The sequence below is a fragment of the Eleginops maclovinus genome, chromosome 23 (assembly GCF_036324505.1).
Source record: "Eleginops maclovinus isolate JMC-PN-2008 ecotype Puerto Natales chromosome 23, JC_Emac_rtc_rv5, whole genome shotgun sequence".
In the NCBI taxonomy this organism is placed as follows: domain Eukaryota; kingdom Metazoa; phylum Chordata; class Actinopteri; order Perciformes; family Eleginopidae; genus Eleginops; species Eleginops maclovinus.
Window position 1 is genome coordinate 428,307 of NC_086371.1, and position 27,139 is coordinate 455,445.

The following is a 27,139-nucleotide window of genomic DNA, read 5'->3' on the forward strand; positions in this document are numbered from 1 at the left end:
CTAGTATATTATTGTCGGTAAGTATATTCATGTCTTAACTTGGACACCTGAAAGCTTATAAAAGATCTTTAAGAATTCTGAAAAAAAAATCTGACATTTAAAAATTTTGAAAAAAATCCAGAAATCTGATCTTTTAGGGAAAAGGAAGGAGGAGGCACTGGGAGAGCACCACTATCAAGATGGTCAGGGCCGCATGAAGACGCAGTTTTTAAAAGTTGACATTTAGAAAAAAGTCAGACATTTTTAAAAAGCTAGATCATTTTGGAGAAATAGTTGGAAATTCAAATTTAGGAAAAAAGTCAGAAGTTTTACAAATTAATCAGAATCTGTCCAAAACAGAAATTTAGATAAATTGGAAATTCCAAAAAAACGAATTTTTAGGAAGAAAGTGATAATTTTGAAGGAATTGCTCAGAAATTCAAATTTGAAAAGAATCTGAAATTTGAATTTGAAAAGGAAATCTAGAGGAAAAAAGGAAGGGGGACAAAAATGATACATTTTAAAAGGAGACGGTGAGGGACACGTGGAGAAGGAGTTAGAATAGTGGGACATTTAAAAGTCTTTGAGAATAAATTCATTACTGTAAGAAAAAAAGTCAGGAAAGATCTCAAGGGAGGACTCAGCAACGAATAACTCGGAGAGTCTGGTGGAGTAGAGAAGAGCCAGAACGTGTTAGGTCATAACTTCATAACAGTTCACTGAAAAGCACGTCTTTGGCTGACCCTGTGCCAAGTCATATTATTTAAGCTCTAACTGGAAGTGTTAGGACATTATACATCAGTGAGGAAGCGTGCTCAAGCAGGCGAGGGATTAGGTGAATATAATCTACAAATACTCCTGAAACTTTACATCGATTACAAAGAGTTACAACATGCCTTTGACCCTGAGAGTGTCTTCCTCCCCCTGCACCGGTTCATCAGTATTACCCCTGCAGCGTGGTTTCAGGAACGCTTCCTCTGCGTCCGTCTGACAGATGTAGTTTCTGCTGTCGGTCCTGAGAGTCGGACCAAAGCTGCTCCAGTTAAACACATTTCTACTTCTGACTAAAGGTTGCTCTGTTATCTGTGACCCAGCAGAGCGCTTATTTACCCTGCTGTCTGAGCTCATTCCACAGCAAAGGTCAGCGTGTGCTCCTCAGTTTCACTTCTCGGGGGTTTCTAATCGCCGTGGTGGGGAGCTGGGGCTGGAGAAAAGTCGGGCTGATATCTGAGCGCCTGACAGCGGGGGGGTCGTGGGGGGGGGGGGTGGGGGTGGATTCAATAATCATAGACAGTGTTGGGCTGTTAGTGACTTCCAGCATGTAATCCAGTACCTGTTACTTATTCCTGTCTTCTGAAAGTAATAAGGGACATTACATCATCACTGTCTCTGAACTGTGATGCGTTACACTACTCTGAGTTACTCTGAGTTACTCTGAGTTACTCTGAGTCCCTCTCACCAGAATAACCTCTACAGTTTGGCTTTAAATGCTAACATGTAGTTTACTGCAGCTCATTAATTAAAGCCCTCTATCTGGCAGTGCATGCTGAACATGAGGGAAGAGCTAGAGGTTAAACTCCTGCTCCGTTTCAGTGGGCTGGATAATATGTGATACCGGTACCGTGACGTCTCTGTGTGTCATTAGTAACATGTTAGTGGAGCCTCTGCACGGCCCTGTGACCTGCTGGATAGGAACCAGTCTCTATGCAGCGTTAGCTCACCTGGTCCTTGGTGAGTTAACGGGGATTTGGCTGACAAGCTTTCTAAAAGCCGGAGATTCCACAGAGGACAGAGGCTGCAGATCTTCAACACTCTGCCACGAGTCTCTGAAGGTCTCAGGGTTCAAGCAGCAGACCCAGAGAGAGAGACCTTCTGTTGCTTCAGCCTGCAGCTCTGCATGGTGAGCCTGCAGCTCTGCATCATGAGCCTGCAGTTCTGCATCATGAGCCTGCAGCTCTGCATGCTGAGTCTGCAGTTCTGCATCACGAGCCTGCAGCTCTGCATCATGAGCCTGCAGCTCTGCATCATGAGCCTGCAGCTCTGCATCATGAGCCTGCAGTTCTGCATGGTGAGCCTGTTCCTGCAGCTCTGCATGGTGAGTCTGTTCCTGCAGCTCTGCATGGTGAGTCTGTTCCTGCAGCTCTGCATGGTGAATCTGCAGCTCTGCATGGTGAATCTGTTCCTGCAGCCCTCTGAACCAATAGGAAACAGGCTCACTGAGTTACTATTTACCTGCAGTTGAATGTCTCGTGATGTTTGTGAGTTCTTAGAAACTAAACACCACATCATTTAAAATGTGTTGTAACTGTTACTGAGAGGTAACAGGTATTATGTTACCCACATTTCAGAAGTACTGCGTTATATTACTGCGTTATATTACTGCGTTACAGCAACAAGTAACGCATTACTGTAACTCCGTTACACCCAACACCGGTTATAGATATAAAGTTTTCATCAAAAAACAGATCTTGTACTTGAGTAAAGTAGAAGTACTCTGATCTTGTACTTGAGTAAAAGTAGAAGTACTCAGGTCTTGTACTTGAGTAAAGTAGAAGTACTCAGATCTTGTACTTGAGTAAAGTAGAAGTACTCAGATCTTGTACTTGAGTAAAGTAGAAGTACTCAGGTCTTGTACTTGAGTAAAGTAGAAGTACTCAGGTCTTGTACTTGAGTAAAGTAGAAGTACTCAGATATTGTACTTGAGTAAAGTAGAAGTACTCAGGTCTTGTACTTGAGTAAAGTAGAAGTACTCAGGTCTTGTACTTGAGTAAAGTAGAAGTACTCAGATCTTGTTCTTGAGTAAAGTAGAAGTACTCAGGTCTTGTACTTGAGTAAAGTAGAAGTACTCAGGTCTTGTACTTGAGTAAAGTAGAAGTACTCAGATCTTGTTCTTGAGTAAAGTAGAAGTACTCAGGTCTTGTACTTGAGTAAAGTAGAAGTACTCAGATCTTGTTCTTGAGTAAAGTAGAAGTACTCAGGTCTTGTACTTGAGTAAAGTAGAAGTACTCAGGTCTTGTACTTGAGTAAAGTAGAAGTACTCAGGTCTTGTACTTGAGTAAAGTAGAAGTACTCAGGTCTTGTACTTGAGTAAAGTAGAAGTACTCAGATCTTGTACTTGAGTAAAGTAGAAGTACTCAGGTCTTGTACTTGAGTAAAGTAGAAGTACTCAGGTCTTGTACTTGAGTAAAGTAGAAGTACTCAGATCTTGTACTTGAGTAAAAGTAGAAGTACTCAGGTCTTGTACTTGAGTAAAGTAGAAGTACTCAGATCTTGTACTTGAGTAAAGTAGAAGTACTCAGATCTTGTTCTTGAGTAAAGTAGAAGTACTCAGATCTTGTACTTGAGTAAAGTAGAAGTACTCAGATCTTGTACTTGAGTAAAGTAGAAGTACTCAGGTCTTGTACTTGAGTAAAGTAGAAGTACTCAGGTCTTGTACTTGAGTAAAGTAGAAGTACTCAGATCTTGTACTTGAGTAAAGTAGAAGTACTCAGATCTTGTACTTGAGTAAAGTAGAAGTACTCAGATCTTGTACTTGAGTAAAGTAGAAGTACTCAGATCTTGTACTTGAGTAAAGTAGAAGTACTCAGGTCTTGTACTTGAGTAAAGTAGAAGTACTCAGATCTTGTTCTTGAGTAAAGTAGAAGTACTCAGATCTTGTACTTGAGTAAAGTAGAAGTACTCAGATCTTGTACTTGAGTAAAGTAGAAGTACTCAGGTCTTGTACTTGAGTAAAGTAGAAGTACTCAGGTCTTGTACTTGAGTAAAGTAGAAGTACTCAGGTCTTGTACTTGAGTAAAGTAGAAGTACTCAGGTCTTGTACTTGAGTAAAGTAGAAGTACTCAGATCTTGTACTTGAGTAAAGTAGAAGTACTCAGGTCTTGTACTTGAGTAAAGTAGAAGTACTCAGATCTTGTACTTGAGTAAAGTAGAAGTACTCAGATCTTGTTCTTGAGTAAAGTAGAAGTACTCAGGTCTTGTACTTGAGTAAAGTAGAAGTACTCAGGTCTTGTTCTTGAGTAAAGTAGAAGTACTCAGGTCTTGTACTTGAGTAAAGTAGAAGTACTCAGATCTTGTACTTGAGTAAAGTAGAAGTACTCAGATCTTGTACTTGAGTAAAGTAGAAGTACTCAGATCTTGTACTTGAGTAAAGTAGAAGTACTCAGATCTTGTACTTGAGTAAAGTAGAAGTACTCAGGTCTTGTACTTGAGTAAAGTAGAAGTACTCAGGTCTTGTACTTGAGTAAAGTAGAAGTACTCAGATCTTGTACTTGAGTAAAGTAGAAGTACTCAGATCTTGTACTTGAGTAAAGTAGAAGTACTCAGGTCTTGTACTTGAGTAAAGTAGAAGTACTCAGATCTTGTACTTGAGTAAAGTAGAAGTACTCAGGTCTTGTACTTGAGTAAAGTAGAAGTACTCAGGTCTTGTACTTGAGTAAAGTAGAAGTACTCAGATCTTGTACTTGAGTAAAGTAGAAGTACTCAGATCTTGTACTTGAGTAAAGTAGAAGTACTCAGATCTTGTACTTGAGTAAAGTAGAAGTACTCAGATCTTGTTCTTGAGTAAAGTAGAAGTACTCAGGTCTTGTACTTGAGTAAAGTAGAAGTACTCAGGTCTTGTACTTGAGTAAAGTAGAAGTACTCAGGTCTTGTACTTGAGTAAAGTAGAAGTACTCAGATCTTGTACTTGAGTAAAGTAGAAGTACTCAGGTCTTGTACTTGAGTAAAGTAGAAGTACTCAGATCTTGTACTTGAGTAAAGTAGAAGTACTCAGGTCTTGTACTTGAGTAAAGTAGAAGTACTCAGATCTTGTACTTGAGTAAAGTAGAAGTACTCAGGTCTTGTACTTGAGTAAAGTAGAAGTACTCAGATCTTGTACTTGAGTAAAGTAGAAGTACTCAGATCTTGTACTTGAGTAAAGTAGAAGTACTCAGTCTTGTACTTGAGTAAAGTAGAAGTACTCAGATCTTGTACTTGAGTAAAGTAGAAGTACTCAGATCTTGTACTTGAGTAAAGTAGAAGTACTCAGGTCTTGTACTTGAGTAAAGTAGAAGTACTCAGATCTTGTACTTGAGTAAAGTAGAAGTACTCAGATCTTGTACTTGAGTAAAGTAGAAGTACTCAGGTCTTGTACTTGAGTAAAGTAGAAGTACTCAGATCTTGTACTTGAGTAAAGTAGAAGTACTCAGGTCTTGTACTTGAGTAAAGTAGAAGTACTCAGGTCTTGTACTTGAGTAAAGTAGAAGTACTCAGGTCTTGTACTTGAGTAAAGTAGAAGTACTCAGATCTTGTACTTGAGTAAAGTAGAAGTACTCAGGTCTTGTACTTGAGTAAAGTAGAAGTACTCAGGTCTTGTACTTGAGTAAAGTAGAAGTACTCAGGTCTTGTACTTGAGTAAAGTAGAAGTACTCAGGTCTTGTACTTGAGTAAAGTAGAAGTACTCAGGTCTTGTTCTTGAGTAAAGTAGAAGTACTCAGATCTTGTACTTGAGTAAAGTAGAAGTACTCAGATCTTGTACTTGAGTAAAGTAGAAGTACTCAGATCTTGTACTTGAGTAAAGTAGAAGTACTCAGATCTTGTACTTGAGTAAAGTAGAAGTACTCAGATCTTGTACTTGAGTAAAGTAGAAGTACTCAGATCTTGTACTTGAGTAAAGTAGAAGTACTCAGATCTTGTACTTGAGTAAAGTAGAAGTACTCAGATCTTGTACTTGAGTAAAGTAGAAGTACTCAGGTCTTGTACTTGAGTAAAGTAGAAGTACTCAGGTCTTGTACTTGAGTAAAGTAGAAGTACTCAGGTCTTGTACTTGAGTAAAGTAGAAGTACTCAGGTCTTGTTCTTGAGTAAAGTAGAAGTACTCAGATCTTGTACTTGAGTAAAGTAGAAGTACTCAGGTCTTGTACTTGAGTAAAGTAGAAGTACTCAGGTCTTGTACTTGAGTAAAGTAGAAGTACTCAGATCTTGTACTTGAGTAAAGTAGAAGTACTCAGGTCTTGTACTTGAGTAAAGTAGAAGTACCAGAGTGTAGGAATACTCTGTCACAGTGAAAGTATTCTAAATGTTCCTCCAGTGAAAGTAGAAAGTACTCTCCTCTAAATGTACTTAAAGTAGCGACAGTGAAAGTAGTCATTGTCTGATTGGTCCATTTCAGAATAATATCTCTGATATGTTTTATAATGATTGATCAGTAAAGTGTTCTCAGAGCTGGTAAAGGTGCAGCTAGTTTGAATGGCTTTGTATACTGCAGGGTAGCTGCTGGATTTACTGCAGGTGAACTACAGTCTGATTTAAGGGGTTATATTTACCTTCATTAATCCAGATCTGCCTAGCAACTAAAGGGGTTAAATACATTTAGTAGAGTAGAAGTACACAGTAGCATAAAAGGGGATACTTAACTCAAGTATAAGTACATCAACACTGTGTTGAGTACAGCTCTGAGAGTACGTTCTGGTTCCCTGTGAGGTCTGACGGGGGGTTTGCTGTCAGTCTGACGGCTGGCGGCGGAAAGGCCATCGCTCGGCGGCTCGGTGGGGTTGGGGGGGGGGTGGAGACGCTCGCTCTGAGGTCGCCTCCCGGTCCGACGGGACTTCGTGTTGTGCAAATGTAACCCCCCCCCCCCCCCCCCACGGCGGCTGACCTCCGCCTGGCAGCGCCCGGTGAGGCCGATCGATTGATCTAAATAACATTATGACGTGATTAACATAACGGGGAAGCAGCCGGCCGGGACGCCACGGATCAGACGGGCAGGAAATCCATCTGCTGCGGCACATTACTACACACAGCAACAGGGAGGTGCCCGGACCTAACTGTGCAGTGTGTGTGGAAGAAGGCGCACCCTCCATCATGACCCAATGATGGAGATTCATTATTCATTCATTATGATATCATCTGAACCAGGAATAAATACATTAATACATATCATTTTAATTTGAGCAGCACACACACCAGAATATGTTGCTCTGTGATTGGACGTCTTACTGAAATGCATCCTGGGAGTTGTAGTTAACTCCTCTCCTGTCCACAGGCTGCGTGTAGCTTTGACTTCTTATCAAAGAAGCAGATATTTTTAACCAGGAGGGTTAATTGACCAACCAAGACCTGGAGTGTGTGTGTGTGTGTGTGTGTGTGTGTGTGTGTGTGTGTGTGTGTGTGTGTGTGTGTGTGTGTGTGTGTGTGTGTGTGTGTGTGTGTGTGTGTGTGTGTGTGTGTCGACAGAGGCTCATTCATCACTGTGTTTGAACGAAGATGATTAATCTGCTGTTGGAGCCTCGCAGCTGTGAGTGGAGACCCGGGGGGCGCTGTGGAGCTGTGTGTGTGTGTGTGTGTGTATGTGTGTGTGCTGCACACTTAATGTATGTGCATGTGTATGAGGGCTGAAAATGTCATGTCTGTGTGTGGCTCAGTGTGAGCACATGTGTGTAAACCTGTCCACATGAGTATACTGAATATGGCTGAGTGCTTGTGTACGTGTGTGTGTGTGTGTGTGGGGTGTGGGGGGGGGGGGGGGGGGGGGGGGGGGGGGTGAGCAGTGTTGGACCTATCCATGTTAATGTCTTTCTGTTGGATGGATTATCTTTATTTCAGGTTAAATCAAAAATAACACAGTAAAAAGATGGTTAGTTTACTTGCATTATGCTAACATAAGCTAACACGCTACTACGTCATGCTAACGTGCTAATGAGCCACGACAACGTGGACTACCACTAAAAATGAAAACGTTTTGCTGCACCAACAGTAGGCCATGTGGGTGTGTGTTGTGTGTGTCTCCCAGGTGTTGAGGTTTCTGAGTTTTCATCTTTACGATCCGGCGCCCGGCAGCCTCACCCCGGGGCCTCTGGGTCACAGCGGCGGCGCGGCGGCTGTAAAGGAAGCTAACGGAGCGGAACCGCCTCAGCTCCCCGTCCACCCCAGCGTCTCGCTTAAACGGCAGCGAGCGCTCCTCTGTGGCTTTGAGGCCAGCGTGGACGTTCTGTGGGAAGTGTGCACGGAGGAGGAGGAGACTCAGAGAGAGGAGCTGCGTTTAGACTTCAGGTTTTACTGGTTCTACTGGATTTACTGGTTCAGTGGGAGAAACTCAAATAATCTGTGAAACAAAGGTTTTTCTTTTAGATGTTGAATCAGAATTGAGAATCGGTAGAAGGAGGATGAAACCCTCTATATTAGTCACACACATGCACACAGCAGAGCACACAGTGAAATGTGTCCTCTGCATTTAACCCATCCTAGTACTGGGAGCAGTGGCCAGCTATCGTGCAGCGCCCGGGGAGCAATGGGGAGGGGGGATTGGAGGTCTCCGGTGCCTTGCTCAAGGGCACCACAGCAGGGCCTAGGAGGTGAACTGGGACCTCTCCAAGTAGCAGTTCACTTTCCATATTTCAAGTCTGTTCGGGGACTTGAACCGACGACCCTACGGTTCCCAGTCCAAGCCCCTACTGACTGAGCCACTGCTGGACTACTTGTCTTGATATTGTGTATTGATGCGTATTCTTTGTTCTGTGAATATAGAAACTGCTGTTCATGAACATTACGCTGATCTTTCCAATATCTTGAAGGGTGGAGGGTGTCCACATTCTGCATCAATGAAGTGTCCATCTTCCCTTCCTCCCTCTGTCTGAAGACCTATATAGCTAGCTACCTCCCTACCTACCTCCCTACCTCCCTACCTACCTACCTCCCTACCTACCTACCTACCCTACCTCCTTCCCTCCCTACCTACCTCCCTACCTCCCTACCTCCCTCCCTACCTACCTACCTACCTCCCTCCCTACCTACCTACCTCCCTACCTACCTACCTCCCTACCTCCCTACCTCCCTCTCTACCTACCTACCTACCTACCTACCTACCTCCCTACCTACCTACCTACCCTACCTCCTTCCCTCCCTACCTGCATACCTCCCTCCCTCCCTCCCTCCCTACCTACCTCCCTACCTCCCTACCTCCCTACCTCCCTCCCTCCCTACCTACCTACCTCCCTCCCTACCTCCCTACCTCCCTACCTCCCTCCCTCCCTCCCTCCCTCCCTACCTACCTACCTACCTACCTACCTCCCTACCTACCTACCTACCTACCTACCCTACCTCCTTCCCTCCCTACCTACCTACCTACCTCCCTACCTACCTACCTACCTACCTACCCTACCTCCTTCCCTCCCTCCCTCCCTCCCTCCCTCCCTCCCTCCCTCCCTCCCTCCCTCCCTACCTCCCTCCCTACCTACCTCCCTCCCTCCCTCCCTACCTCCCTCCCTCCCTCCCTACCTACCTCCCTACCTCCCTACCTCCCTCCCTCCCTCCCTACCTACCTACCTCCCTCCCTACCTCCCTACCTCCCTACCTCCCTCCCCTCCCTCCCTACCTACCTACCTACCTACCTACCTACCTCCCTACCTACCTACCTACCTACCCTACCTCCTTCCCTCCCTACCTACCTACCTACCTCCCTCCCTACCTACCTACCTCCCTCCCTACCTACCTACCTCCCTCCCTCCCTACCTACCTACCTCCCTACCTCCCTCTCTACCTACCTACCTACCTCCCTACCTACCTACCTACCCTACCTCCCTCCCTCCCTACCTACCTACCTACCTCGCTACCTCCCTCCCTACCTACCTACCTACCTCCCTACCTACCTACCTACCTACCCTACCTCCTTCCCTCCCTACCTCCCTCCCTACCTACCTACCTCCCTACCTCCCTCCCTCCCTCCCTACCTACCTACCTACCTACCTACCCTCCCTACCTACCTACCTACCTACCTCCCTACCTACCTACCTACCTACCCTACCTCCCTCCCTACCTACCTACCTCCCTACCTCCCTACCTACCTACCTACCTCCCTCCCTACCTACCTACCTCCCTACCTACCTACCTACCTCCCTACCTACCTACCTACCCTACCTCCTTCCCTACCTACCTACCACCCTCCCTCCATACCTACCTTATGTCGTTAAGGAGTTACTGTTGAAGCAGGTTTTATTTGTTGTGTTTGTTGTTGGACCCGGTTTGGATGTTGTTTTGCTCTGCATAGTTACACCATGTGACTGCAGGAGGAACAGCGTCTGTTGATACAAAGAGCTAATTAGATCTGAGTAAATAGAAAAACATGTATCTGGACCCCAGGACATCCCTCTTCTTCTTCTGTGGTGTCAGACCTGCAGAGGAAGAGCAGCTGCTTTATTATTCAGAAGTTAAATGAATGCGTTCAAACAGAGACTGCGAGCTGTGAGGTCAAAGACATGCAAATATTAGCATGTCGGGATGCTCCTTAAACACTGCTCCATGTGAGGGAGTGTGTGTGTGTGTGTGTGTGTGTGTGTGTGTGTGTGTGTGTGTGTGTGTGTGTGTGTGTGTGTGTGTGTGTGTGTTTAATTAGCCTCCTGCTTGCAGTGTGAAGCTGGCTAATGAAGCGCAGAGTGTCTGCGGTGATGAATGGGAGGCTTCGCCTTAAAACATGATGAATTGGACTCGGCCCCTCCGGACATCAGAAACACGATGGCGGCAGAGCGCGGCATCATGGGTAAATCAGACCCCCCCCAAAGAGAGGGGTGATGGGGGTGGGAGTGAAGCATGCTGGGAAGATGTGTGTGGAAATCACAGGGGCCGAAAGTCAAGCAGAGCGGAAATGTCAGGACCCCGAAGAGGCTGAATGAAACCAGAGAAGAAGAAGAGGAGACACAGAGAGGCGGAGTCACTGAGTTCATAGACTGGATCCTGAAGGCAGCATCCTCTGGTCCAATGGGATTCCTCCGTGTGATATTGGGTGATAATCTCTGAGTCAAAGTGTTTAGTTCAGCAGATCATCTCCACACCTCAACACCACTGAGCTAAGAAGAACAGGCATTTATGTGTATCCTTGTTTATTGTTGTTTATATTTATCTTGCCATGTTAAGTTGAGCACTTAGTGGCGGGGGGGGTCATAGGTGACCGGAAACAGACACCATATTCAAGAATAATTTACCTACATTTGATTGATTTTGCTAACTTATCATTTAGCTAGCTCATCAACACGATTTAAATACTCACAACCCAGAGAGTGTTTCTCCCTGACTGTGGACTGACAGGCTCTAAGGCACTCAGTGATTATCACCTCCGTAATCCTGCACTTCATTACCCCCCCCCCCCCCCCCACCCTTAATAATTAAGTTGAGGAGTGCTGTTCCCCGGGGACCCCCCCCACTAATGCACACATTAACACTCTGAGGGTCTGAGGGGGGGTCACCGTACATTGAGGAAGGGAGGGGGGGTATCAGAGAACCGATCAGCGCGGTTAACGAGCGGCGTGTTTCCTTAATTGGGTTTGATGTTTGAAATGTTTTCAGATGTAGAGTTTACTAAGAATCTGATATACAATAACTATGATAGATATACCATCATTAACACTTTCACTCTGATAGATGTTAATTATCCAGTTTGTTATTTTATATTTTATATTCTTTAGATCATCTATATCTCTTTGTACTGTTGATGTAAATAATTTCCCAATTCGGGATCAATGAAGTACATGAAACCGTGTTTATTACTATTATTATTAAACACGGTTTCTCGAGACAGCATGAGACGCTGATGTCACTTCCGGTCTAAATTAAGCCCCGCCCTCTTTCAGGTGAGAATCCTGCATTTAAATAATAGTGTCTTCACGTCTTAAAGCTGTGAGTCATATATCGCTCCTCCAACAACAAATAGATCCAGAGCTCCGGTTCCTTTACTTCCTCTCCAGAAAAAAGGAGAGTAAAGAAAGGATCAGAAATCTCAGTCTCAGTGTCAGCCTGCTGCCTGCCACTCGTCCCCCGCAGACCCACCGGACATCCATCCCCTATTTATTCTCCGTAAGCTGTCTCTGCTGTCTGACCAGACATCTGACCCCACCTCCATATCTGTGGACCACAGAGAGATTGTTTCCTGGCAGCACTTTCACATTTTACAGAGAAATCTGCATTCTGGTTTGAGGTGGACGCCGACAGGAAGAGGGAGTCTGGTGTTTTCTGTACATTATATAAAGACTACATACCTATATTCTCTCTTTGATTCCATGGGTGTTAGTCATCATTAGAGTCAGAGAGATTATACTGAGGGAAACCCTTCCTACGGTGCCTTTTACATCTGGAAACAAACACTACAACCTGGAGATGATGGAGTCAACACCTCCGTCTGTGAGCTGTGATTTCTGTGGAGGTGAGTATGAGAAACATCTCGTCTGTGTTTCTGTCCCGGGCATGCACGACTACAATTATCAATGAAGGCTCAAATAAGGCCTGAAGAATCCATAATTACACTTCATTTGACACTCTTTGCCTGCTGTTATGAAGCCTACAGTTCTAAAGATGAAGACTTTTATTCTATTCTATTTATTATTATTTTAAACTTTCCTCTCTCTATGTGTTGTGAACGGGGAGCTGCAGCTGAGAGGTAGAGGACGCTTTCCATGTCTGGACCCCCGAGCAGCTCTCACACACACACACACACACACACACACACCGTCTGTAAACATTATGAGGATGGACTCTCAGGACACTGCTTCATGCATTATGCAGACTCAGAGTTTGACCGCTGGCCTGCAGCTGATTGGCCGTCCTGGGGTCTGGGGGGGGATCAGGGGGGTTGAACGGTCCATCTCCAGCAGCCTGGAGACCCGACACACACACACACACACACACACACACACACACACACACACACACACACACACACACACACACACACACACACACACACACTCGCAGATCGATGCAGGTGAGGATTATCTGACAGACTCTGTTTCACTTTCTTTGTTCCAGCGAGGATGAGGAGGAAAACCTCGTGTTCACAGGAGCAGAAAATACTAAATAAATATATCAGCTGCACGATGAACCCCTCAGAGCGCGGGAGAGCTGCAGACTCTCCTCCGACTCTGTGACAATCAGTCGGATTTATTCATGCATCACTCGTTAAGAAACGGCACAGACCGGCGGAGACTCACGAATTTAGATTCACTTCTTCTTCGCTCGGGTCAAAGGTTACGCATCAGCATGCTTTATTTAGACTGTCTAAGGTCCGAGTCCACAGCACTTTCATTGATATACAGTGGGGCAAAAAAGTATTTAGTCAGCCACCAATTGTGCAAGTTCCCCCATTTCAAAAGATGAGAGGCCTGTAATTTTATCATAGGTACACTTCAACTATGAGAGACAGAATGGGGGAAACATCCAGGAAATCACATTGTAGGATTTTAATGAATTCATTGTAAATTCCTCGGTAAAATAAGTATTTGGTCACCTACAAACATGCAAGATTTCTGGCTCTCACAGACCTGTAACTTCTTCTTTAAGAGGCTCCTCTGTCCTCCACTCGTTACCTGTATTAATGGCACCTTTTTGAACTGGTTATCAGTATAAAAGACACCTGTCCACAACCTCAAACAGTCATACTCCAAACTCCACTATGGCCAAGACCAAAGAGCTGTCAAAGGAGACCAGAGACTAAATTGTAGACCTGCACCAGGCTGGGAAAACTGAATGTGCAATAGGTAAGCAGCTTGGTGTGAAGAAATCAACTGTGGGAGCAATTATTAGAAAATGGAAGACATACAAGACCACTGCTAATCTCCCTCCATCTGGGGCTCCACGCAAGATCTCACCCCGTGGGGTCAACATGATCACAAGAACGGTGAGCAAAAATCCCAGAACCACACGGGGGGACCTAGTGAATGACCTGCAGAGAGCTGGGACCAAAGTAACAGAGGCTACCATCAGTAACACACTACGCCGCCAGGGACTTACATCCTGCAGTTCCAGACGTGTCCCCCTGCTTAAGCCAGTACATGTCCAGGCCCGTCTGAAGTTTGCTAGAGGGCATTTGGATGATCCAGAAGAGGATTGGGAGAATGTCATATGGTCAGAAGAAACCAAAATAGAACTTTTTGGTAAAAACTCAACTGGTTGTGTTTGGAGGAGAAAGAATGCAGAGTTGCCTCCAAAGAACACCATACCTACTGTGAAGCATGGGGGTGGAAACATCATGCTTTGGGGCTGTTTTTCTGCAAAGGGACCAGGACGACTGATCCGTGTAAAGGAAAGAATGAATGGGGCCATGTATCGTGAGATTTTGAGTGAAAACCTCCTTCCATCAGCAAGGGCACTGAAGATGAAGCGTGGCTGGGTCTTTCAGCATGACAATGATCCCAAACACACCGCCAGGGCAACGAAGGAGTGGCTTCATAAGAAGCATTTCAAGGTCCTGGAGTGGCCTAGCCAGTCTCCAGATCTCAACCCCATAGAAAATCTTTGGAGGGAGTTGAAAGTCCGTGTTGCCCAGCGACAGCCCCAACACATCACTGCTTTAGAGGAGATCTGCATGGAGGAATGGGCCAAAATACCAGCAACAGTGTGGAAACCTTGTGAAGACTTACAGAAAACCTTTGACCTCTGTCATTGCCAACAAAGGGTATATAACAAAGTATTGAGATGAACTTTTGTTATTGACCAAATACTTATTTTCCACAATCATCTGAAAATGAATTCATTAAAATCCTACAATGTGATTTCCTGGATTGTTTCCCCCATTCTGTCTCTCATAGTTGAAGTGTACCTATGATAAAATTACAGGCCTCTCTCATCTTTTGAAATGGGAGAACTTGCACAATTGGTGGCTGACTAAATACTTTTTTGCCCCACTGTATGACAACGATATGTCAACAACTTCTAGCCGCCGTACATCTGGCCGACAACCCCAAATATGTGGGATCATAAATTAGGAGCAAAAAACCAAAAGCCAGATATTTGAACCTGATGGAGAGTGTCGGATCTCATTGAGTCTGTTTAAAATAGAGAAACCCATCCTTGTGTTCGCCTCCTCCCTCTCCTCCTCCTTTCTGACGAGGAGCTTCAGATGCTCCTTTTATCTCCGACAGTAATGGAGACGTTGCTCCATGATTTATTCAAACGACAAACCGTTCTCTCCGCTCCTTTCCCGAGGTATTAGTCACTGGGTGCTAATGTCAGATTACTCTACTGGCCATTCTGCGGCTGATAAATGACGGAGACAGGCCGTAAAATATACATCAAAACCTCTGGGACAGGGCAGAGGAGGAGGAGGAGGAGGAGGCTGTTAAATCATCTCCTTGCGCCACCCAACAACCCTCAGAAAATGCCACTCATTACTTCTGCGCTCAGCTAATCAAAGCTGCAGAGTGATCAGAGGAGGCGCTACTTCCTCCTCCTTAACACACCATTATCAGCCTCCCCCTCCTCCTCCTCCTCTTCATCGCCGGGCGGATTACAGCTCACACCTTGAATATGTAATTAAGGGATTTTCTAAAGAGCTCAGAACACCGAGCGGCTGCTGTAGGAACCGAGAGGAAGGTTTTTTGTAAAGATCGTTCAGCGTTTGAACATCGAAAGGATTTATCAGAACCAAAGATGTGTTGACACCAAATCACCGTGGGAACAAATGTTGAATCAACAGACGTGGAAATCACAGACGTTGGATTCTCCCACAGGCAGGTAAACGCACCAGTAACAGCTGGGTGGGAGGAGTCTGGTCCCACCTGATCAGCAGGTAAGAGACACCTGTTGTAGTGTCTCTCAGCGCCATGGTAACACCGGACAAAAACAACGACGACGTGACAGGGGGGGGGGGGGGGCACATGAGACGTGTGTTTGAGATCTGAACAAGTGATGTGTTTCTTTTATTTGAGAAAAAAGTCAAATTTCTGAACAAAAAGTAATGAAATGTTCTGTAGAGAGTCCCTAACCACACAGATCCGCGTTATGGGGACCCCAAACGAGGGGACACTTGGTTGTGTTGATCCTCAATATGGGGGTTCACCCCTTGTGGGGACCCTGAAAGCGGGGACACTTGTACATTGTTGAGCCTTAATAAAGGTACAGACCTTCCTTTAGTCGCTCCTAGAAACAGTGACGAACCTCCCTTATGGGGACCCTGCACTCTTTATTGGCTGGCAGACCTGGGGTCCCAAAGGGTTTCTAATGTTATAAAACACAGTCTCTGGGGACCAGGCGGTCAATATGTACACATAACCTTTAGGAGGAGTATCTGCAGCATACAGAATGACAGGGAGGGTTAGTGGTTCTGGGGGGGGGGGGGGGGGGGGGGTCTGCTCGCTGGCTACAGTGTTGATATGGAGGATCAGTCGGGTCATTATCATGGGCGGCGTCCTCTCAGAGATGAGAGAGTCGGCTGCCGGTTTCCCCTCGACGGCAATTAGACGAGTGTGATGGGATGAACTTCTCTGTTTTAGCCACGAGCGAAAAACTGTGCTGTCAGGCTGCCGCTGAGGAAGAGGAGGACGAGGAGTCGGATAAATCTGCTGCTCGACTCCACGTAATCCACCCCGAGAGGAGCCTGCAGAACCACATCAGGAAACACTCGGGTATACTCTGAGTCTGCGGCGGTAGAAAACTGAGAAATAACTGCCTTCCTGTCAGGTGAACGGCTGTCAAAGAAACTCAAGACCTGGAGGTGGGAGAGGCGCTCAGGTTTACCGAAGAGCAGACCTCATCTGAAATACAAAATCACACGTGCATTTAAAATAATATACAGGTATTATCTACGCTGATTGAGTCTGAGGATAAAGACGATGTTTGTATTTCTAAAAATCAAAGATGTGTTGACACCAAATCACCGTGGGAACAAATGTTGAATCAACAGACGTGGAAATCACAGACGTTGGATTTTCCCACAGGCAGGTAAACGCACCACTAACAGCTGGGTGGGAGGAGCCTCACCTGATCAGCAGGTAAGAGACACACCTGCTGTAGTGACTCTCAGCGCCATGGCAACACCGGACAAAAACAACGACAGTGTGACAGTTTGAAGAAGATGAGCCTTAAAGCTTTTCTTCAGCGCCCCAGGGGAGGATGTGCGGGGGGGGGGGGGGGGGGGGGGGGCACATGTGATTTTATTTTTTCAGAAAAAAGTCAAAATTCATAGAAAGACAGAATTAAACTCCTACAGTCAGAAATCTGAAAAAAGATCAAAGAAAAACTAAAAAATAATATGTTTTTCTAATCTGAAAAAAGTCCTTCCTTGTATGGACCCTAGTGGAACCCAAAAAGCACTGCGTTATTGGGACCCTGAAAGAGGTGACACTTCTCTTCAACATTTTCGGAAAGACCGAATTTGAAAATGTCTAAATTCCTAAAAAGGTCAGAAATCTGAGGGAAAGGAAAACTGAAGAAAAATATTTCCGATAATAAAATTCCAAGTTGTAAAAAAAATCTGAAATGTAATTTAAGTAAAGAGGGAGAATGACCTCCAGCACAACCTACTGACATATAAAATACAAACATTCTACAGTGTTTTAGTATTTGTACTGCAGTAAAGGATCTAAATACCTCCTCCTCTTGTTTCTGAGAGCTGAAGGTCGGAGGAGGAAGACTCTGAGTTTCCTCTCCGCTCAGAGGAAGCTCTCCAGGCTGCAGACTGAGATCCTATATTATTTATTATTTACAGGTGAGCTGAGGGAGCCGCTGCCAGAGACTCGGAGACTTTACAGAGCTCATAACAAGAGAAGAATAAATGGTATTAGTACAGGAAGTCTGTGTGATGTACACCTGCAAACATCATTGATATCGAGGAGATATTTTTCTAAAACCATGTTTTTAATTTGAATTAACAGAGATCTGAAATAACTCTTAAAGTTATGATGTATAGAAATGCTGATGTGTATTCATTAATTATAGATTGTAAAAAAGTGAGAAGTGTTTTTATTCATTTATGTTACAAAAAGAGAACATTTTAATTGATTTTATTCTGACTTGTTTTTAAAAACATCTCATTTGGTTTTCTCTGATTGGGTCGCTGTCCAGCTCTGTTGTGATTGGTCAACCTGCTTACAGATGTCCCGCCCATTTTGATTTTCAAGCAAAAACAATCTGGAGCGAGAGTGTTCCAAAGTGATGTCACCGAGTTCCGGAAGCCAGGGAGTCTAGCCTCTGCAGACCGTTCACATGCACTAACTATCTATAGAACACACTACAGGAGAGGGAACACCACAGAAGAAGAAAAAGGGCCTCAACGTTTGAAACATGGACACAGGATTTGTGTTGCAGATCCAGTGATTTGCACCTGAGAGCAGCTCCACATCACTTTTGTTGTGCTTGTTTTTGTTTGTTTGTTTGATATCGATCAGCTTTTGACAAGCGGACGATTCCCGACGGATGGATTTCAGGAAACAACCTTGAGAGGACGGAGAGGAGACCATTATTTATTTACCGCTTCACACTCACACACACTGATGTAATAATAATAATCGGTACCGTCTACTTCCTGGAATCTGGTTTTGTGTTTTTAACTTTCTTCGGTTTGAGATCTGGTTTCATGACTCTGCTTTAAACTCCAGCTGTTTCCTGTTTCATGACCTCGACCCTTTCATACCAAGTCCACATTTAATCACCTCTAACATCTGTACATGACATAACATGTACGGTTAGAAAAGCATTGCATTACACACAGGAAATGGCAACACACAGTTTTCTTTCCTGAAAACTTCCTCCATTCTCACTGTTTTAGAAATATGTTAATGCGCCTTATAGCAGGTCAGTGTGGAAGACTAAAGATGCCGTCATAAATAAAATAATGACTGCAGGAGATTAAAACGCAGACATAGGAAAGATAAATGTAACGTATGTATTTGTAACAATAAGCATCGAAATAAATAGGGGAATAAAAGCTGATGGATAAAACACTGTTGGGAAATAACTTGATTTATTGTTGAGAGTGAACTTACCTTAAAATGATGCACTGATATGTCCTGACAGCTACATTACCAACCCTCTCACATGTGGGAGACAAAAGATGCCATATTAATGAATGCAATGTAAATAAAAGAGTCAATTCTGAAACAAAGGTTCATCTAAAGATAAATGAATATGCAATGTGTGGATGATTAAGGACCTGCAGAAATGGAGGAAATAAAGTCGGATTTACCTGTAAAAAATAATCATTTATTGGTGAATAATTATTATTAATTCATATGAAAATAACCTGTAGGAAGAACTGCTGAAGAACTTTACTCATCTCAGTTTTATGTACAGAGAATATTACCGTAACGTGAAACCACATTTACTTTTCTTAATTGGAAAATAAAGCAGTTCACTTCAGAGATAATGAAGTGTTTCTTTATTATTTTGTCCTGCACGTGTCAAACTCTTTAATAATTGAAATATGAAGTCGTCTAATTGGATCTGGCAGATGGATGGATGAAGAATAAGATAATAATAAAGTTGTGTTTGTGACGTTATTAATGTCCTCCTGCTAATTTAAGTGTGTGTGTCATTAAAGCGCCTGTTTCTACGACACCATCCGTCTTTAAGCCTCCAATTTGTAATGAGTTATTGGGCTGTTCCCCGATATTCCCCTGTGATGGAGCAGGAAGTATTCGGGACATGATTTATAGACGTTAATTGTGCTGCAAAAAAAAAACATGGAGGAAAAAGACGAAGAAGAAGAAGGAGGAGGGGAGGAGGAGGAGGAGGAGAACATCTGGAGAAAGCATCACGACTGAAGCCAAGATCCTGGTCCTGGGAGGGGAGTAAAGGGGGAGTGAAGGAGAGAAAAAGCAAAGCTGAATGTGGACTAAGCTGCACCCCAGAGACACGGAAGTATTTCCCCCATAACTCGACCCCGGACCCCGAACAAGATGTATTTGTATTTTAGAACCAGAATCAGAATCGGAATTCCTTTATCCGTCTGAAGCAAAGTGTCAAATAAAATAGGATGCTTTCAGATAAGTTCTGTTTCCAGCACATAGACACCACCCGCTGCTAACCTGCATGCGTTGGGCGATTTACCCTATTAGCATACACTGCATTAATTAGCATCTGCAGACAACAGTTCAAACAAACGGCTTGGTTGATTTGGAAAATTCAGGAGTGTGTTAGGGTAAGAAAGGGTCCCCCTTTTAACTCGACCCAGAGTTCATCAGAATCCACTGAGAGACAACCATGGCCACTTTCTGGTTTAAACTAAAGGGGGAGTAAAGGGGGAGTAAAGGGGACTAAGCTGCACCCCAGAGACCAGCAAGTTTCTCAACTCGACCCTGGACCCGGACAACAATATTGTGGATTGTGTTTCCTGTTGTTGTAGCCTTATTTACAAAGGTAGGGCTTCTCAGGGCTGGAGTTTCTTCCTTTACAGGACCGGGTCACTGCAAGAGACCAGAACCAGGTTTTGCCTTTATTCAGAGACTGATGACCTGATCAGCTGTCTTTAAACCCCGCTGCCTCAGACATGATGTCTTATATACAGTTGTGTTGAAAGACGGGAAAACAACGTTCCCGTTAAACAGCCCCCCCCCCCCCCGACTCCATCAGTGAGTCCATCGACTCGCTCACATGTTTTTCTCTGTGATGACGACAGCGATTCTCTAAAATCTGCCAAGAGATTTTTGGGAAAGTTTCCCTAGGAGATAAATCACCTTTACTCCTGCAGGAGAGGGGGGAGGGAGGGGGGAGGAAGGTGGCGGGGACAGCCAGCATTTCCAAAATGTCCAAATTCAAGGTGTGGCAAAATGTCCTTTAAAATATAAATGGTTTAAATTCTAAAACAGGAACATAAGGGGATTCAAAATGTCCCGGCCAAAACCTAAATGTTGTGAGCCGAAGCTCCTGAATAAAGTCTGAGTAACAAGTCGAAATGTAGAGACGGGTTCACACGTCATATTAAAAAATACTGAGGCAAAATGTCACAAAGAAAATCAACATATCGTAAAAGAGTTCAAGAGTCCTGAATAAAGATGGAAAGCCTGGAGAAAGACGTGGAGACGTTTGGAGACGTGGAGATTTGGAGACGTTTGGAGACGTGGAGACGTGGAGACGTTTGGAGACGTGGAGACGTTTGGAGATGTGGAGACGTTTGGAGATGTGGAGACGTGGAGACGTTTGGAGATTTGGAGACGTGGAGACGTTTGGAGACGTGGAGACGTTTGGAGACGTGGAGATTTGGAGACGTGGAGACGTTTGGAGACGTGGAGACGTGGAGACGTTTGGAGATGTGGAGACGTGGAGACGTTTGGAGATTTGGAGACGTGGAGACGTTTGGAGACATGGAGATTTGGAGACGTGGAGACGTTTGGAGACATGGAGACGTGGAGACGTTTGGAGATGTGGAGACGTGGAGACGTTTGGAGATTTGGAGACGTGGAGACGTTTGGAGATGTGGAGACGTGGAGACGTTTGGAGATTTGGAGATTTGGAGGTTTGGAGGTTTGGAGACGTGGAGACGTTTGGAGATGTGGAGACGTGGAGACGTTTGGAGATTTGGAGGTTTGGAGGTTTGGAGACGTGGAGACATTTGGAGATGTGGAGACGTGGAGATTTGGAGACGTGGAGACGTTTGGAGATTTGGAGGTTTGGAGATTTGGAGACGTGGAGACGTTTGGAGACGTGGAGATTTGGAGACGTGGAGACGTTTGGAGACGTGGAGACGTTTGGAGACGTGGAGACGTTTGGAGATGTGGAGATTTGGAGACGTGGAGACGTTTGGAGACGTGGAGACGTTTGGAGATGTGGAGATTTGGAGACGTGGAGACGTTTGGAGATGTGGAGATTTGGAGACGTGGAGACTTGGAGATTTGGAGATGTGGATATTTGGAGACGTGGAGACGTTTGGAGATTTGGAGATTTGGAGACGTGGAGACGTTTGGAGATGTGGAGACGTGGAGATTTGGAGACGTGGAGACGTTTGGAGATGTGGAGATGTGGAGATTTGGAGATTTGGAGAAAAGCCGAAATGAAACGTTCGCTTAAAGTCTCAATCTGAAGAATAAAGTCAGACTTCCAGAATAAAAGATTCATCTCGTCAGTCAGAATAAAGTCAGTGGAAGTTCGTTAAAATGTGATCCAAAGAGAATGAAGTGGAAATATCAAGAGTTGAAAGTGTTCCTGAGTAGAGGCACACAGGGAGCCCCTCCTTGGTGTTTCCTCACATTTTCCAAACTGAAGAGGAGTTCATGGTCTGTTCAGAAACCACATCAGAGTTTAACCCCGGTCCTGACCCCGACCTGCTCCCGCTGACGGGAAGTGTCACCACGATGCGTCACAAACAATCGGAGGAGGTCGCCGGGTATTTCCCCGTCAAAAACCCGCAGTGATTTACGACGCCGCGGCCGCGATCATCGCCCAACAGCGCAGTGATGTGGGATATGACGCAAAGTGACTTTTGCTTGGGGTCGAGCTGCAGGACTAAGAGGAGGAAATAATGTGCTGTGTGTCTGAGAGCGAGGGAAATGAGTCCAAGATGTTTGAAGACATTTAGACTTTAGTTCAGTGTTTCTATATCTGCATCGTTTCTGAAGCTGCAGCGCGTTGGCACCTGTTGGCCTCCGTACTGGTCCTTTCGTATGAACATCTTATTTTTATATTTGCAGACTTTCCACTCAACGTCTTTCAGATGAATAAAGTTCCATTAAAGTGTGTAAAGCTTCCCTCAGGCCGGAAGCCGGTGCAAACTGTCCCTCCTGAACGTGTGAAAACAATTATGACATTATTTTAACGCCCGGTTAAAACGTGTCAAACACGACGGCTCAGTTTCTGGTGTTTCTCTTTGAATTCCTCTAAAGTTCAGGCTAACACGGCGAGGAGCGGCTGCTGGCGGACCGTCAGGAAACCCCTCTCTTAACCAACAGGGAGACCCCTATTTATTTTTCCACTTGTAACTAAAGTGCTGCATATTTTACTGCTGGAAGTCAGAGTTTCCTGCTTTCCTACGGCAGATATTAATGTGTAAGTGAGAGTTATTTGGCAGCAGATGGTGGCAGCTCTGTCTCCCTGGGTTTCACATTAAGATCGCCCACCGAGAGACAGAAAATAAAAAGAGTAACCTTCAGCTGCTGACAAACGCCTCTCCCAGGTTATTATCTCATCAAAGAACCGTCATCACGAGCCAGGGACGAAGAGAGGAAAGAAAAACATGCAGCAGTCTTCCCAAATACGGAGGATCATTGCTGCCAAATGGTACTTTGGTGCAACATTCAATATCAACATCAGGTGCCAAAATAAACAACACTTCCTGATCATAAACAGAAGTGTAGGAACCTGATTCTGCTCTCACACACACACACACACACACACACACACACACACACACACACACACACACACACACACACACACACACACACACAGGTTTGCATATACTTTACCATTTTTTAGGTATATAGCTACGAGGAAATACATTTTTTCTCCCTGTACGGAGGATTATTGGTGCCAAACACAGGAAAAGTTTTGGTGCGTAGAAAGAAAAGTAAAAGCAGAACTTAGAAGTTTTATTTTAAGGAATTGTATTTGTGCAACATTTAGATTAAATGCACGTATAAAATAGTTGTATACTTTATCAGTTTTCTTTTTGTTCTTCGCACAAATTATCTTCCATACATTTCCTTTTCTGTAATTTCAATCCTAATCCTTCTGTCAAAACAGAACGCATAGAAGTGCTGTAAAAGTAAATCACAATTGTAGTAAAGTATAATTATTACAATACTTTTCTATATTTAAGACTTCACTGTGAAAATATTTGAAATCGTTGTTATTGGCACAAATGGTCTTCCATATAATTGAAAACTTTTTTGTAGTTTTTCTTCTAATCCTGCAGTAATCAAATGTAGGGGAGTGCTGTAAAAGTACCTCAACATTGCAGTAAAGTATTACCTATTTTAAATATTTGTTCTTGGCACGAATGATCTTCCATATTTTCCTCTGCACTTTCACATTTAAAAAAAGGTTGTAATTTCTTCCCTAATCCTGCAGTAATAACAGGAAGTCTGTGGGTGGGATTAACGTCGCGAGGACGCCCAAACGGAGAGGAAACATTAGCGAGTGCCAGCCTCTTCCTCCCCCTCTTCCTCCCCGCTGATTTACCTCCCGACCCTCAGAGTTCACCCTGGATCCCGGCCAGCTTCGAGCCCCCTTTTAACACCGCCTTGTTTCCTAATGACCCCCTAAACTGCACACCAATCCATTTTTCTGTCCATTAGCAGCCGCTAACGCCGCCGCAGCTAATATTCTTTAATTCACTCCACAAAGGGGGAGTTGTCCAGGGGCCTCGATGCACTTAATGCCTGCAATTACATCAGGTTACACATCCTGAAGTGACCCCTGGGGAACTGAAGGAGAAAAACCCCACCCTGCAGCTCCGTAAAAAACCCTGCTAACACCTGATCTCTGCAGCACCGTCGCGCCCCGGACAAATCTCTCTCTTTAAGGAGGAAAAGCTGCAGGAATGTGAGTGCACGGGGAAGACGGCACGATGATACTTCACTGTCAGATCGGGCCCTAAATCTTTCCATCACAGCAGCTCCGTGTGCAACATCAACGAGGACCGATATTAAGACACGATGCAAAGAACTTTACCACAACCTCAGGATCGCTGAGAGAAACACGTCTAAGGACCTCCAACAGACATCACATTTAGTGTGAGGATGGACTGTCAGCAGGGGAGCTTCAGAGGTGTAAAGAAACGAAGCACATCTACTCAGATTTGAGGTACTTGTACTTCATTTGAGTATTTCATGTTCTGTTACTTTGTACTTTTGAGTGCATTAGGTGTCCATAAATAAAATCACCAAGATTTCCTTAATGACAGATGAATAGCAGGTGGCGATGTCTGGGTTATTTTTGTTTGAGTAGATTTGTGATTTAATGTCTTCGTTTACCTCTTTAACCCCGCAGATATTATAGAATACTTCTCTTGTGAATTAATAACGTAAATTTCAAGAATATTTTCAAATCTTTTTTATTCCCGCAAATGTATAATCTCAGGGTAAATTTAGTTTGGTCCTTTTTTGGAAATATGTGTTGACTTCTATCCCTGGAATAAATGCATGGCCTCATTTTGATCTGGTCAATGTTTTTGCACTACAAGAAATGTCTCTAATAAAGGGATTATTAGTCAGTAATTGAGTCCGAAAAAGTATAATAAATAATCTCTCTACGGAGGCTTATTAGTGCCATTTGTGTTCAAATAAAAAGGAGTAAAGAGCCTGTAAACGTTATTCTTTAAGATTAATTTGGTCCCTTCTGGAGAGGTTTCTGCACACGGCCTAAAACAAACCTGCAGTCAATTAAAGTTGCGCACAATACCCGTCCTGTCCCGGGAAGAAAAGGGAAGGAGTGTTGCTTTATGGCACTTATTTATTGCCGTATAACTCAGAAATCAAATGAGTTGGTATTGAGGACTCTGAGCTGCAGTCTGCGGTGATTGATTTCCCGTCGCAGCTCGGGTGATAGGAGCCGCGGCCAAAGAAAACACGAAGCCGGGGTCTGGAAAACACTCCAGGAAGTATTCAGATCCTTTACTGCAGGAGAAGTATTAATAACACGCTGGGAAAATACACTGGTTACCAGTCCGAGGCAGGCCCCAAGCAGAAGTACATCATCGGCACAATGGAATTAAAGAACCACAAGAAAAAGCTGTTATTCTGCAGGATGGCCTTTTGTACGGGGGATTATGAGTGCCAATATTTGTCAAATGTAAAGAGTTTAAGAGCCTGGAAAGGGGGGGGGGGGGCGGGGGGGATTCAGAAAAAAAGGTTATTGTTTAAGATCAAATGGGAGAACTTCACAAAATTACTTGAAAAGATGGCAAAAGAGCGGCTGATACGGAGGCTTATTAGTGCCAATATTTGTCAATTGTAATAATTAAATTGCCCAGGATGGGGGGGGGGTAATAATTCTAATGAAGTGACTATTAATGAGTCTTTGAGTCCTAACGAGTAAAAAGAATGTCCCATTAAACAGAATTTCAGAATTTCTATATTAAAACCTTTCTGCGTTAAAGTGAAATATGTGTGTGTCAGTGTGCTTCATTACAGGTGAGCAGTTCCCTCAGAGGCCCCTGGATTGTGGGGGCTTTATGGGGCCCGGTGAAGACCCTCATCTCGGGGGGGCGATTCCAGCGAGCAACGAGCCAATTAGAGGAGGAGAATAACAGGGAGCGTTAATAACTCAGATTTTATATCACAACTCTTAGTTATGAGTTTGTCCGAAAGACACGGGACACCGGGCCGGGGACAGGATAAAAACACGTGGGATTCAATATTAAAAATACATAAAAAGATAAGAGTACAAAAAGAATAATCCAAATTGTAATAGTAATAATACTATTTATCTGACGCTTCTCAAAAGTCAGAATTCATTTGGTTTCACACGTTAATTATGTTCAGTTGTAGTTAAAGGACTGATTAGCTTGATGAAGTGTTGTCATCGTGTTTCTGCGCTGTAATTGCAGCGTTGAGCAGCTGCTGGAAACGTTATGAAGCTGTAAAAACCTGCCGTGATTTCCCCCGCCCCGCGGACTCGGAGCTGCATGGCTGCAGGAATTCAATTACAGCGACGTGTTGACATTTCCGAGACAGGAAGTTCATTACAGCGCGGATCGCTGCCCGGGTCAGAACCAACAGAGCCAAGTGATTGGAAACAACCGGGAGAGACCATATGGGGGGGGGGGGGGGGGGGGTGTAGTAATAACTGAGAGAATCAGAGAGGAGGGAGTGAGGGCGTGTGATCACTTCTTCTTCTGGGCTAAACGTCTTGTTTTGGGCCTCACTGAAAATGCTTCACTATCAACTTGTTGCATCCGTCACGTCGTTATGCAGATCTTTGGTATTTTTGAAGCTGTTTCACATTTTTCAATATTTGAATCTGTTTAACAGCTGAACAAATGCAAATAGCTTTTTGTGGTTATTTCTTTAAAATGTTTAGCCTGTTTGTCACTGTTTTGTAGATTTGACTGATTATTTGTTATGAATTTGTAAACGTTTTTGTAATTTAGCATTTCTTCAGAAGTTTGTGCAATAATTTTGTATATTTTTAAGCGGTATAGCAAATGTTGCATCTGTTTTGCACATGTTTTCACAAATTCTAAAAAACCTTCTCTGTGTGTTAGCTTCTCTGTGTTAGCCTCTCTATGTTAGCCTCTCTGTGTTAGCCTCTCTGTTAGCTTCTCTCTGTTAGCCTCTCTCTGTTAGCTTCTCTCTATATTAGCTCTTCTGTTAGCTCATCTCTGTTAGCACCTCACTCGGTTAGCCTCTCTCTCTATGTTAGCTCTTCTGTTAGCCTCTCTCTATATTAGCTCTTCTGTTAGCTCCTCTCTCTGTTAGCGCCTCTCTCGGTTAGCCTCTCTCTCTCTGTTAGCTCTTCTGTTAGCCTCTCTCTATATTAGCTCTTCTGTTAGC